The sequence below is a fragment of the Centruroides sculpturatus genome, unplaced genomic scaffold, assembly GCF_000671375.1.
Source record: "Centruroides sculpturatus isolate CEXI.00-Female unplaced genomic scaffold, Cexi_2.0 scaffold66, whole genome shotgun sequence".
Classification (NCBI taxonomy): Eukaryota; Metazoa; Arthropoda; class Arachnida; order Scorpiones; family Buthidae; genus Centruroides; species Centruroides sculpturatus.
This window is the reverse complement of record NW_019384408.1, coordinates 820075-832610: the sequence shown is the minus strand read 5'-3', so window position 1 is coordinate 832610 and position 12536 is coordinate 820075. Positions and strand designations below refer to the sequence as shown.

The window sequence follows — 12536 nt, the reverse complement described above, 5'->3', positions numbered from 1 at the left end:
GGGAATAATGTCATAATTGGTCATGGCATTACAAATGGAATTACCTGTACGGATCCTGAAACTTTTGGACTGTATTAAGTAATATTCAGTACCTGACTTTCGATGAATATTCTATGATCGGCTATTATTATTATTATTATGAATATAAAATTGAACAGTTAATTTAATTGTGTTTCGTAGGTGTTGTCGCTTGCTCTTGCTTGCAATTAATAACCGGGTGTTAAAAATGGAGCGTGGCTTCAAACTCTAATTTATCCGTCTTGGTGGGAGAATTGGTAACGATTTTTCTGTATTCGGTAAGTATATTTTTATGATTTCCAATAATAAAATGTTAGATAAATTTATTGTAGATAAAAATTCGGTGGTTTGAAGCGTTTTCTTTTCGTAAGATTAATTGAAAATTGTTTATTCAATTATATTCATTTTAAAACTTAATAATTATGTTGTTTTAAATGTAAGCAATAATTTTTGAAGCGCCCAAGACAAAGTAATGCGATTTAATGAAATGATGCGATGAAGTGAAATTCAGGGAAGAAAAGCCCTGAAAATTTAGTTCCCGATTCTCTTTATCGTTAGTATGACAGTATATTGAAAATTTATCAAATTTATATACTGTAAAAATTTCATATTTTATTGTAATGTTATATAATTTCATTTTCTTATATTTAAATAATTGTTTTTAGATACCCCAAAACGGGACAAAAGAATCCGTAACCGAAATTGAAATACTGCATTTAATGGAAATGTTCGATGTCAATTTGATTTCATTCTTGAAAAAACATAACTCGAAAGGAAATAAAAAAACAAAAAGGGTAATTTAAAATTTTTATTTAGAAATGATCACCTTATTTTTCTTCTGATTGACGTAATAAATTCATTTTTTACGGTTAAATATTAATTTTTTTTTTACTATTAACGAGCAATTACTTATTGTGACATCGTCACATTGCCCGGCTGCAGTTTTTAATTGTATTTTTAATTAATTAAATTTAAAATATATGCTATCCATCTATAGTTAGTACTGTAGAGTCTTGCCCCTGTACATCATACTTTTCCTGTTAGCAGTGGAGTCATGCTGGTCATCTAACATTTTTTCGGGGGAAGTTTTTGAATTGAAATAACTCGACTTTCGGTTTGCGTCGGCAGTTTTTATATAGTTAATTGGGGCCTCCTGTCCGTAAGGTTTTTATATCTGATCTTGAATTTTATCGATGTAACTCTGTTTTTGAGATTAACGAAAGACAGATGGATGACAGTGGGAATTTACAGGTCTACAATTTTTTAAAATTGCAGTCCAAAAATATTAATTCTCTCATTAAATTGTAAATATTTAAAAATTATCGGATACATTTTATATATTTACTGGATAAGAAAATGCTTTATGTATAAAGCAGGAAGAAAATTTTTAAAGTCGAAAAAAATTTTTTTTTTTAAATAGCTAATCAAAATGTAGTAAGATATCTAATTAAACACTAAATGCTAATAATTTTAAAAATTAAAAACGGATAATTTAGTTCCTAACAAGATTTTATGAAATAGCAAATTCAATTTGTGTCTGAAATTTTTTATGGTTAACTTTAACATCGTCTTATCAGTTATCACACAAAGTAAATAAAATATATCTAATTAAACACTAGATGCTAATAATTATAAAAATTAAAAACGGATATATTAGTTCCTAACAAGATTTTATGAAATAGCAAATTCAATTTGTTTCTGAAATTTTTTATGGTTAACTTTAACATCGTCTTATCAGTTATCACACAAAGTAACTAAAAGGCGGCATGAAAATTTTGAAAATCCCCTCTTTTATTACTTTGAGATTATTTCGAGATTTTGTTAACTTTTGACTTCTCAAAAATTGAATAAAATAAAATATTTTTATAATGTGTTGAAATTATACAGAGGCGACATCTATTGATGTATGTGAGGGTGGCAACATTTTGTTAATGTCTTAGGGGGGGATGAAGGCAGAGGAGGACTCATAGCATTAATAAATTGAATTTTTCATAATTCTTGCAGTAAAATAAAACTGTAGTGAGTAAATTGGTGATCTGTGATAGTTATTTGAAGTGAGAACCATTAGTAAATGATGCTGTTGCTGTTGGAAATTGCACTCCATGATAGAAATTTCGTTCACCCTCGAGCGGACGAACGTTTTGCGAATGATTTCGGAGAGGAACTCTCTGTGGTTATCGCTTCTCGGCCTTTTGGCTAAGATCAAAGTGTAGTATCTGTTCTTATCAGCTTAATATCTGATACGGCTTCCATCGGAGGCCATGATATTAAACTGATTTTTGGAAGGCGGCGGAGTGCTCGGAGCTTGCTCCACCTCTGCCACGGGTTGACCCGGTATTGCAGTACCTCCGGGAATGGCCCACTCCCCTTTGGGGGATCTTAATTTAATCAAAAATAGATCTGTTAAAACTTTACATATTCAAATTATCCACTACCAATGATACTGTCTTCTCTAAAGTCTGTAATTTTGTCTTCCAGCATCATTTCTTAAATGTCATTCAACAACTGTGAAAGAAGTGCATTTTGAATATTGATTTGGTAAGTTGATATGTTTAATAACATTTATATATTATATATTGTTAATACATTACTTGAGAAAGGATATTTTAAAATTTTCATCATTTATTGGATTTTAAGTTTGATTCCTTTTGTAGTATACATTAAATATAGTAATTTTGTCTTCTTTGTATTATGACAATTAAATATACATAATACAGAGATTAGATAGTTAATTTAGAAACTGTTGTATACTAAAAATAACTGTTGGAAGCAATATTAAAAACAGTTAATTTTTAATATTGTCTTTGATTAAACCAAAACAGCTAAAACTAAATACATTTTGTCACATTAAGAGGTTACACTAAAAAATCTTAAAATTTTAGTATGTTACACTTAGGCTAAAGTTCTTTGTTAAGAAAGTTCATTTTTAAGACATTGATATAAAAATTACATGATATGATCAGATTTGAAATAATATATTTTTGATCAATGAAAATATTATAATTCATTTTATGTCCTAATCTACTAAATAACTTATGAAACAATAGAACAAATAGATGAATCATTTTAGTATTTGAAATAAGTTTTTTGAAATTTAAAAGTTTGAATTCTTAAGCTAGACAAAATCATGGAGAACATAATAAATCTAGAATTAATTTATTACTGTCTTTTCATGAGATCTTATGAGAAAGTTTGTCTTAAAGTAAGTTTTGATTTCTAAGAGAGAGATTATATTTCAAGAGGAAAAGCTTTTTGTGTAAAAATTATATAGATGTNTTTTTGACAAATTTTCTAAAAGTATTATCAAGAACATTAAACAGATTTGTTCTTTTTTGAAATTCAATAAAAACAAAGAAATTATAATAGAAACCCTTAAATAATCTTACATAAAACTACATATAGCAACTAAAATGAGAAATGGAAAATTTAACATAATTACAATGACTTATTTTATCATATATCAAAAAGATTAGGGTAAGTAGAGTAAAATAATCATTTTTTATGTAATGAAATTTATGTTCAGTACCATAAAGTATTAGGTATTTTTAAAAATACAATTAATGTCATTAAAAGCAGTGATGTTTCCATTGTTTGAAAATGTTTATTAAAATATACCTAATAACAGCTTAGAATTGTGTTCGATCATTTTGCAGACTGACTTTATATTACTGTAAAGTTGTATTTAGTGTGTTGAATGTAACAAAGTACTATATTGTAATGTAACAAAAAATAAAGCCATATTGATATGACTTGTTTTTGCTACATTATTGTTCAATATATCATACAAAATAAAAAGTAAAAACAGTTTACTGTTGATATTCTACTTTTATTATGAACACACTACACAGCAATTACTAATTTGTTAGTCTTAACAATTTTTTAAAAGACTTATCTATTTCCTTTAAATCACCAAAAAAGTATCAGTTGAAAATTGTATATATTAACAGTTTGAGCTTTACTTTGAGATATTTTGTTTAATAATTAATGTTATCACTTATTGCAATATATCAGTTTATGCATTAAACAAGTATTTTATTGTACATATAGCATAGGAATTATTAAATGAGCTGTTAATTTAAACTATTTGAGGATATAATCTATTAAAAACTTTTTCAATCTGTTGATACGTTTGAAGTGTTTGACATGCTAAACATTTATTTTATATTTAAAGAACCTGCACTTCAGGAAAAAGACAAATTTTTGTCACTCAGTAAAATAATAAAAATATATAACATAATTTTAGCAGTTGTAATTATGTTTGATGAAGTAGAAGATAAAGTATCAGACTACACCACAAAACACCGGGATATGTTACATACTTTTTTTGTCACACCAGAATTAGGTTCTAGGAGTATGTTATAAAGTATTAGAATAAGTAAAATCAAAAGTTTTGTTTTTACATTTGCTAACATTTATGTTAAGTGTAATTTGGCATTATTAATTTGCTTATATAATAATAATTTAAAGCCTTTTTTAAAACAGGGATTATTTTAAAGGTTGTTATATTTCCCTAACCATTTTCAATTAGTAAAGAAAATGTTTAATAATTTTAAACATAATGCCATTAAACAGCTGTATGTCATGGTAACAAATCAGTTTTCTAAATGTGAGATAAACAGAGCAAAACATACATTCAAGGTAGAAACTTATATAGTTTTCTCTTTGAAGTATTTTCAACATTACAAAGTGTGTGCAAGAATGGAGATTTAAAATATCTGAATATTTATCATTCAAAATTACTTTTACACTTGAACTTCACATTCACATTTATGGTTTGAAAATTACAAAAATTGGAATAAAATAAAAATGAAATGCAGAGAATACAGGAATTATTGTAATTATTTTTAATAATGTATGGAATTAAAGTGCTAAAAACGAGTTACTTAAATTTTGGGTTACAAATGCTTGAAGAAAAAAATGTATTTCTGTTCTAAATGTTGGTTTTGTGGTATACAGCCTTTTACAAATCAGTAAAGTCATATTTCCATCAGATTAAAATGGTTAATAAAACATGATAATTCATGAATAATAATGTATTATTAAATATGTGTTCAAACATTCTACACACTGAATGACTTTAATCACATTACATTCTGTGCTAAATTTCATTTAAAATGCTGTGCTGCTGTAACTTTTTTCATTGTACAAAATATCTTGATATACAGTCTCACAAAATATATAGCAAAAACTAGTTAGCAGTTATTATTGATATTGCACTTTTATTATGAACACACTGTAATTATTAATTTAAGCTTAACAATTAAGCTTTTTTTAATTACAGTAACAAAAGGGCTGCCTATTTTCTTGTTATACTAGGCAAAAATATAAAAATGCATGTTTTTTTAAAGAATTAAAAGCTATTGGCTTTTTTCTCTCAGTAACACTTCACACAAGGAGCATTTGTTGATATAGATTTTTAAATCAATGTCAATATTTAAAAGCCACAACAAAACCAGTAATGGAAAATTTAATTGATATCATGAATACCCAAAATCCAAGGAATATTAAAGATATAGAAGAAGAACTAAACAATCTATCAGCAGATATCTGGTATCTGAAGAAACTTTAACAGAGAACATAGAACTTCAAATCTTGACCCTACCTACTACCATAACAAAGTCTATGCAAGATCATATGTGAAGAAAATAAACAGGTTAATAATACACTTGGTAATTAATTTTAAAAAATATAGAATAAGAAAATTAAAGTTAAATGTATAATATAAATTCACTATTGACTATAATAATGCATATACTCTAAGAAAATACAATAAATTAGTTTAGTTTAAAAAGCACAATATCCGACCATTGATGAATGGATAACTTTGGAACAAAGGTTAATTGTAAATCAAACTAACTGTACAATACCAAACAATGTTAAAAATATCTTAACTAAAGGTTTTAACTTCAACAGTTCTACAAAAATTAATTACAAGGAATTTATAGTTGATTTAGAATACATATTATGTAGAATGCAAACTGATCAAAAAGAGCAATTGAGAATTAACTTTAAAAATATTATAACAAATAACAAAATTAAAAATAAGGTTAACTAAACTAGATTCAATAATCAAATAACACAAGTTAAAAGGTTTCTAACTGATAATCAATTAATTATTGTCCCTGCTGATAAATCAACACAAATCGTTATAGTGGATAAACAAAAATATGAAAACATTAAACTAAATCTAGTCACTTCACACCAATATATTGAACTAAATGAAGATCCTACATCACACATACATGAAAACTTATAAAAAATAACTAAATGTTTTAAAAAATCTTGTTAAAATCATTTGTATTAATATTATCTTAGATTACAACTTAAGAGTCCCTAAACTCAATATTAAAGTTAAAACACACAAATTGCAAGAATTACACATGCCATTAGTAGATATTCAATTTTACATCTTATACAACTTTGAAAAATTCCTTAAGAATAAATTAACTCAAATCACAATTCTGATTATATGATTAAAAATACAGACCAATTCATTAGTAACTTAAAAAAACTCAATATTAATACTAAAGCAGAATGTTAAGTCTAGACATTAAAAATATATTAAAGACATTAAAAATCCATCTATACATAAACTTTTTATAATCAATACATTAAATACTTTGAATCAGTTCAATTACCCAATTATCATAGTTTAATTTGTTTTAAATAATAATTATTTTACTTGTAATAAAAAAAAAAATTTTAGACAATCTGGTGGTATATTTATGGGTATAAGCTTTAAACTAGCTGAATTATGTATGATAAAAATAAATTGTATTATTAGAAACTTCAGTGGCATAATAGAATACAATAGATATGTAGATGGCTGCTTCTTAATTTAGGATAATACTTTAATCAACCCTCAAACTGTTCTTAACTGTGCCAATAATATAGTAACCAACATAGCCTTTGAAGGTCTCATAACAGTTTAAATTTAAAAAAAATATATATATTAAATCATGTAATGTAAGGAAAGTCGTTAACTATGATTCCAGTACACCTATGTATATCAAGAAAAATATTTTTAACATAGTAGATACACATATATCACAAACACATTTATGAAATCTTTCAACCAAACGACTATCCAAATAAGATACTAGAAAACTAACTTACCAACACCAACTATAACCCAAAAAAATATAATACCAACTCAAATGACTTATGACAAACTTACTTACAACCATATAGTATTCGAAAAATAAAAATACTATTAAAACCATATAATATTACTCTAGTTCCAGTATTTACTAATAATAATAGCGAGGTTGAGGCCGAAGTTTTAAAAGCAAAAATGTGTACGTCTGATGTTCAGCACTGCTTTCTTGTAAGTCTAGAAGTTTGACAATGGTGTTTGGATAGTCAGTGGAATCATGTTCCACATTCCAAACATCATTGTCAAACTTCTAGGCTCACAGAAAAGCGGCACTGAACATTCGACATACCTGTTTTTGCATTTAAAACTTCAGCCTCAACCTCACTAATAAAAAGTTACTAATAACTAAAGAAAATATCATTCAAAATATTGATATAATGCAACAAAATAACATTATATACAGTATAGAATATCCTGCAGCTGCCAACCAAATTATCAATATATAGATGAAACTGGAAGAACCCTAAAAATCAGGCTAAAAGAACATTCAAAGGTAGTATCTGCAAGTGATCCCATTTTGCTCCACCTTCCTCAGATGGCCCCATATAGATTCTGATGAAGTTATTCTGCCTTCCCATATAGAACTGCATTCTGTAAGTGCAATCATGAACTTAAGGATGATCCAAACTCAGCCTGATTCTACCCTATGTAACATTAAATACTTAGCTTACTCTTTTGGTATTTTAAACATCACCCACCTCATATCTTTTACCCATCTACAGGTAATAAGAATCTATACCATTTTATAACAACCGTCTTAAACTTTATTTACTTTATAACTGTTTTACTTATCCCCTCTATTTTATCTTATACAGAAAACCTTCTAAACAGATAATACTAGTCAATTACCCAATATTTTCTTTAATGTTATTGTTAATTTTTAACTAACAATCAACTCTATGTTATTTAAAAAAAATTTTTTAAATATTAGACTAGGATTACATGATACATAATAATACATATATCTTCCTTTTGTAAAGTCTAAGTACTGAAGAGGAGACATTAAGACTTGAAATGCATTTCCTCCAATAAAATCAATATCAAGAAATGCTCCTTGTGTGATGTGTTTTTGAAGAAAAAAGCCCATAGCTTTTAATTCTTTAAAATCCACAACAAAAAAACCAGTAATGGAACATTTACTGAACTATTTTCTTATTCAGTCTGCCCAAGCTGGAGAATTATTTAGTAAAACATGAATTGCAAAATTTCAGAATAATAATTATACATGTAGTTTGGTTACTTGTAATGTCAATATTTTATGATAGAATTATTCTTATCCTACATTAATTGCAAGTTTTAGTTTTATTTTTTCAGTGTTCAGTTTTTTTTGTTTGTTTGTTTTGTTTTAAATTATAAAATTTAAACTAACTTAATTTATAAAAAAATTTATTTAGGAATATTTTTATTTTAAAAAATACCAATTATTCATACATATGTTGCTTTTTTACAGAAGAAAATCTTTGGAAGATTCTGAATATAGTAGGACAAAACTATACAGTAAGTTTATATATGGTACTACAGTAGATCCCCCTATAAGACAGTAGATACGTTCCGTTCTTTATGAATCAATTTTGTAGGAATCATAGTTTACGGACTACGGCTGTTTGAAAGGTTTTCTTTCATAAAATTAATCGATTCTAGACTAATTCGACTCAACATTTCCAAAATACGTATATTTTTTTGAAAATAATCCGTATAAACTACGTTATAAACAAAAAATTGTAGGATTGCTTACCGAGTGTGTACCGTTCGACTACGCCCGTTGCTAAAGCTTGGTTTCGTCGCGGAACAGCGCATCAAACCGCGGCCGCGATTTCTGATATTATTTTTCTGCGAAAACTTCGTTGACCTTTGGAGACATCCTTAATATAAATAATTTTTATGGCCGTTAAATAAGAAATGTTTCTTTCACAAGAAATGTATAAAATTACAGTACTGGACAGACGATAGGTCGCCTAACTCGCCGTAGCGTGACGCTAGACGGCGAAAAATATATATTTAATTATAATAAAGTTACAATAAATTAAGTTAATATATAATTATATATACAGTACCTAATTTATATATAATTAATATATAATTATATGTACAGTACCTAATTTATATATAATTATATGAACAGACGATACTAAACTCAATTTATCCGCCTAAACGTCCGTAGCGTGGCGCTACGGACGGCGGGAAAGTAGTTCGGCTGCCCGATGACGTTTTACGTATTATAGGAGTTATTTTTACCGTTGTTTACGGATACTGCCACAATTTTTATAGGAATCATAACTATAGGAAACGGTTTTATAGGGGGATCTACTGTATTTTAGTTAGTTTTATCTTTTTAAAAGATAATATAGGATTTTTTGTTAAAAAATTATTAAACCCATTTAATGCAACAGATAAAAAATGAGTGCTTTTTGTGATGACAAATAAAAATTAATAAAAACAAAAAACTTATTTGAAAAATTAGGCCTTTTTCGAGTGTCAAACAATCAGTTTACTACAAACAATTGAAAACAAAAATAATTAAATCATTAGTTAATAACAATAACTACAACATATATAAACAGATTTTTTACATTTTTGTAGACTAACTTGACACTTCTCTTAAGTTGTTCGAATATAAAATCATTTCAAAAATTGGCAAAGATTTTCCTAATGTGAGTCTGTGGAAGAGTGTAGCCATAAGTCCTTTGAGTATTCTGAGTTGAAACATTACAGTAGTCACTTATTTTATTTCCTCATAGACAACTATTATCTTTATTTCCTTTTATAAATTTATGGTTCTATCAAAACTTGTTTTATATAAATATTTCATATTTTATCAATTTTATCAATTCTGTAGTATTTCAACACTGATTCTCTGAAGTTAAATTATGAATGGATTGAATAAAACAATTTTGTACTATTTGAAGTTTATTAATTGCATATAAGGATGTGGTTCCCCGAACAGATATTCTGTATCTTATTTTAGATTCCATACACATGTGATATAATTGCTTCAACTGTTAAATACTTAAAAAGTCTTGAATTTTTTTTATTTATTCCAATATACCTAGGGGATATTGCTCTGTCTTTAGCTGTCTGCCTGTTCCAACAAAGATGATCATTGTTTTTATTCCTAAATACTTTATAACATTTAATCTTTCAATTTCACCTTCATTTATTTTAATTTTTAAATGATTCAGATTAACTTTATTTCTCTTAGCAAAGCAGAGGAATTTTGTCTTGTTACTGTTAATTTGTAGCTTATTCATTTCCATGTAAGTAATTAATTTTTTTAGAATGTTGTTTAGGTTATCTTGAAGAATTTGAGCTTCTGTATGAGGATAAGTTGTTACTATGTCATCTGCATACATGATAATGTTATCTTCTGGTATATATTTGACCAGATCATTTATATATATATATTAAAGAGTAGAGGACCCAAAATAGAACCTTGGGGAATGTCCTTATTTGATTTAAAAAAAACAAAAGATAGCATGTTCAACTTTAACATAATAATTTCTGTTTAGAGGAATTTCTTTTAAACCATTTTGCAATTTTAATTCTAAGAGTTCAAGATTCAGACTGTCGAATGTTTTTGAATGGTCTACTAAAACCGAAACCACTGTATTCAATTTATCCAGTTGTGATGTGACTATTTTAAATGAGTTAACACATCTACCATTGAAAAACCCCATTTATAAGCATACTGATGACTGTGAACAATCTGAAATGTATATGTTTAGAAAATCTTTTGTAGAAAATTTTTTCAAAGATTTTTGCTAAAGTGGAAACAATTGTAATTGGATAGTAATTTTTAATATCACGCTTGGATCCTTTATCTTTATATGTTGGTAATAGAAAGTTATGATTTAACTTTTCTGGAAAAATACCACTTTCAAAGAGGACTTATTTATCGGGTACAATAAAGGTGTAGCTATAATATCATATATATGCTTTATAATTTTGACACTAAATACAGAAACTATTCTAGCCTCAACACCGGGGTGAAATCTACACTACACTATCCGGAACCTGTAACCGGCGTGTGACACGTATATATTGTATACCGCTGTTGACGAGCGTTTTCGAACAATCTCTTTGCTCTTCTTCAGGTCAGCTGGAATTCCCTGGACGGAGTGTATTCTATTTGTTGGGATCAGGTGTCATTCCGATAAAGTGGGTCCTTTCTGACATGCGTGGTTGTGCGCTGGAGGAGGTAGTTGCGGGTTGGCATCCAACAGGGATTGCTAGGCCAGAGATAGTTAGCTCTTCTTTTTGGGTAACCATGTGTGTTAACCAGAAGGAAGAGCTGACTATCTCTGGCCTAGCAATCCCTGTTGGATGCCAACCCGCAACTACCTCCTCCAGCGCACGACCACGCATGTCAGAAAGGACCCACTTTATCGGAATGACACCTGATCCCAACAAATAGAATACACTCCGTCCAGGGAATTCCAGCTGACCTGAAGAAGAGCAAAGAGATTGTTCGAAAACACTCGTCAACAGAGGTATACAATATATACGTGTCACGTGCCAGTTACAGATTCCGGATAGTGTAGTATAAATTTTGATACTTTTAGTTTGTCCAGAACACTATTCTTTAAGCTCATTATAATATTACAGGCTTCTGAAGGAGTTGAATTTTCCAAAAAGAAAGTATTAGATACACTGGAACATGTTGTATAATGTTTTGAGTTAGCACTGCCACAGGACTTCAGGAACAAAACCATTCATAGATCTATAGTGATGAGCATATAATCTGTAACATTTTTGCCTATCACCAGTAGTTTTCCCATTATGGTATAATTGACTTATTTTAGCTTCTTTTTTTGTCCTTATTACCTCAGCAGGTAAGGTTTTAATCCTTTTCCAAAAATCAGGAGAGTCAACATTGGAAAACAACAGAGGTATAATTCTCCACAACCAACAACTGCCTACCCTTAACCATTAACCAGTGCGAAATTCTTTAAAATCGGCGAACATTTTCGATTCCCCTCCTGGGATCTTCTTCAGGCTTACTTCTTTATATCTTTCGTTATAACCGGATTCTTTAATTCGAATGTTTTTGAAAAAACGTAACGTGCTATTTTTCGAAAAAATTCCGAAAACGGAAGGAATCCACTTGTTATTTCAAATGTAATTTTCTACCAATGGGGAATCATTGTGTGCATTACGTCATAAAACTTGTCTTATAAACTATATTATGATTTATCGTCAATTAAAAATTGCCATGCTGCAGAGAGATTTATTTCTTCTTTGAAATTAATGCATGCGGATTTACGATCGGCTTTAAATATTTCCAGTGCCTCCAAAGTTCTTAGTTGTTCCGTGTGTTGGGTGGTGCGAATAACATGCGCTTCATCGAAGAAAGGTGTGATGTCCG

General features: G+C 28.3%; 1 long non-coding RNA gene and 1 other non-coding gene across 2 annotated transcripts in view; both read left to right on the top strand.

Moving 5' to 3' along the window:
• Positions 1-385: 385 nt before the first annotated feature.
• LOC111618953 overlaps positions 386-12536 on the top strand; it is a 19181-nt gene continuing 7030 nt past the window's right edge. Inside the window, exons 1-4 of the long non-coding RNA XR_002755662.1 lie at positions 386-571; positions 684-812; positions 2497-2556; positions 8625-8671. This is a non-coding gene — a long non-coding RNA (uncharacterized LOC111618953). The remainder of the gene's footprint in view (positions 572-683; positions 813-2496; positions 2557-8624; positions 8672-12536) is intronic.
• Positions 2195-2386, top strand: LOC111618967. Its single transcript, XR_002755666.1, has one exon. It is a non-coding gene; the product is annotated as a U2 spliceosomal RNA (small nuclear RNA).